General features: G+C 45.3%; 1 pseudogene; it reads right to left on the bottom strand.

Annotated features, from left to right (window-relative positions):
• Positions 1–1639: 1639 nt before the first annotated feature.
• On the bottom strand, positions 1640–2757 carry LOC125352303 (annotated as a pseudogene).
• Positions 2758–3075: the final 318 nt, after the last annotated feature.

The following is a 3075-nucleotide window of genomic DNA, read 5'->3' as shown; positions in this document are numbered from 1 at the left end:
CCAGATGTCCCTCAGGCCATCCATGATCTCAATCCAAACGGAATGGGCAGGGGTTGTGACGGCAGCAGGCAGCAGTTTCTCCCAGTGGCTCCAATAGAATGTCACACCTTCTGCTGGGTTGTTCTGCATACACTGGTTAAAGAACCATCTCTCATAAGTGCAAGTTTCCACTCATACATTTGTTACCACTGTTTTCCATGCCTCTAAGTTATCCTGCCTCATCTTCCCCAAAATGACTCTGGTATCTTGATCTTAAAGGGGAGCTGACGGGCAGAGATCATCCATATTCTGTAACTTCTTCAGGCTGACTCAGGGATGCTGACCCTACCTAGGAAACTATAATCTTACTTAGCCTACTTTACCAAGGGGTTGCCAGTATCTGATGGCCATTAGGAGCTTTACTCTAGACTGGAAATTACATATAACAGTTAACAACTGCACAGACCTCTCCTTGGGCTACAACATTGTAGTCTTTTAGCACTCTGGTTTGCAGAAGCATTTTCCTGACTGGCTGGGGGAACTGATCTTTGGTGACCTAACAATGCCTAAATTACCTTTGTAGGCCTTAGATCTCCTCAATAAAGACATGATCTTATGTCCACAAGCTTCCTTTCCTGAACTGATGTGCCAGCTCAAAATTTACTCAGGGCTTTGAGCAGATGCAGGGGGCTTGGATTTTAAACCATACCCCCATTTGACAAACTTAGTTTTACTACCCACTATCACTGGCAAGTTCCTGCCCAGTTACAAAGTAGACATGGGCATTAGAAAGTCATGCTTACAAACTATTCTTCTAGGACCTCCTGGCTATGATTAACTTTTGAAGGGCCAAACACACATGACTCTAAGACCTGACACCATCTGTGCCATCCCAGCCATGGCTTACTGCCTCTGGATGCCCCATCACTTTGTTCCAGGAGTGACTTTTCCACTTTTATGGTCACTGGACTTGAGCTCAGGGCCTGAGTGCTGTCCCTCAGCTCTCCAGCTCAAGGTTAGCACTCTGCCACTTTGAGCTCCACACAACTCACAACTCTGTTCCCAGCACTCTGCTGGATGCTTGGAGATAAAGACTCTTACAGGGACCTGTGGTTTGAAGCCAGCCCAGGCAGAGAAAGGTCCCTGTGAGAGTCTTCATTTCTAATCGTCCTTCTCTGTAGGCCTGTCTATAATTTTTACAGAAAACCTGCAAGGCAAACTGGAGTAACATTTAAACAATCATATTGGTAGCCCTAATTTTTCCTTTACCCAATTTGAATCAAACATTTAGGACAATTTCACTTCCAAATTTCATATCTAGAAATGCATTCTTTTTTTTTTTGGCCAGTCCTGGGCCTTGGGCTCAGGGCCTGAGCACTGTCCCTGGCTTCCTTTTTGCTCAAGGCTAGCACTCTGCCACTTGAGCCACAGCGCCACTTCTGGCCGTTTTCTGTATATGTGGTGCTGGGGAATCGAACCCAGGGCCTCATGTATACGAGGCAAGCTCTCTTGCCCCTAGGCCATATCCCCAGCCCTTACAAATGCATTCTTGATTTCTAAAGCATTTTACTAACCTCTGCTTTATCACTTACACTTTAGCTTTCATTTGAAGAACTCGAAGCCCAGACAGGTACCCATTGTTTCAGGCTGTTTATCCAAACTGAGCCACGAATATCTGCTCCTATTCAACAGCAAGACTTCTGACATACTGGGGAGTCAGGAACTGCCACTTCATTTCTTTCTGTTACTTCCAGTTGCTAGCATAGTTGTGATGCGCATAAATATATTCAGTGTATCCATGTAGATTCCCAACATCGAACTGATTGGATCATATCTGTTCTGTCCATACATTGGCATTACCTCTGCACATTTGACTACTGAGTATCATACAGAAAGAACATGATGAAAAGAACTAATCCATCATACATTGCCACTGAGTACAGAGTAGCACTGGCCACAGTGTTAGGTGGCAGAAACATGGACCCCAGTGAAGACAAAAACACAAAACCCAGGCCTACTCTCAGGAGTGCACCCATGTTCAAAAACTTCTCCCTGGGAGCACACATGGCCACAGTGGAGAGGCCTCCCACAATGCTGGTGGTGTACCACGCAGCTCTTATAAGAAGGGGTCCCCCTAGTATAGTCACAGGAGCCACCACTGCGCCTATCACACCAGAATGAAGAAACCAAGTAAGATGATTTGCACCTGTGTTCTGGTGATACACTATAGATTGAACTAGCATTCCAGCTCCAATCATGGCTGTGAGAGTTGCACCAATTGTCACCCAAGAGCCTCTCAGCATGAAATTCATGAGAACAGGAGATCTGGCTATTGCCAAAGCCAACAAAGCTGTTACACCAATACTTCCTCCTAAGTACATATAGGTAGAATGTCTCCTTTCCTTCACGTACTGAGGCCAGATTACAGACTTTTCAATAGCTCCAATCTCATTAGACATTCCCAAGCCATAGTAACAGTATGCCAAGACCCACAGCAGCCCCTCCAGCAACAAACCACCTTCCCATCTGGTCAGTTTAAAATACTTTTTCCATTGATGGTTTGAATGCTGCTTCTTTGAGTTCTTGGGCAGTTTTCCCATGGCACATCCCAACTTTTGTCTTGGTGGCATATTCCTTGCTGGGTGTTAAGAGTCATTGATTCTTTGTGGTGGAATTCTTCACAATGGGGGAGGCCTTGGTGAAAGATGGGTGGGAAACCGTAAAAGGTAGTGACCAGAGACACACCACCCTTGCAGCCAGCATGGTGATGAACCAGGTTTACTAAGAAGATCTGAAATGCTCAGCTCCCGATGACCTCCACCACAGTTTTCCTTCCTGGCTTGCAAAAACGCAGACGCCGTACCTTCTTGGCCCTCCACCCAGTCCTTACTGTCCCTGCACGTGCAGTCGCTCTGACTCACTGCCTAGAACATCTGAACTCAATTGAGGTTTTCCTTAATGCAAGAATTATAAGCACCAGAATTACAAGCACAAGAACCTGGACTTAGCATCTTCACTTTTTCAATACATCCAAATTGCAAAATAGCACAGAAATCAAGTTACATCATACAAATAAACCCTTTTAGCCTTTTTTAA

Source organism: Perognathus longimembris, chromosome 6, assembly GCF_023159225.1.
Source record: "Perognathus longimembris pacificus isolate PPM17 chromosome 6, ASM2315922v1, whole genome shotgun sequence".
Lineage (NCBI taxonomy): Eukaryota > Metazoa > Chordata > Mammalia > Rodentia > Heteromyidae > Perognathus > Perognathus longimembris.
The sequence above is the reverse complement of the archived record's forward strand: the minus strand, read 5'-3'. Positions and strand labels throughout refer to the sequence as shown.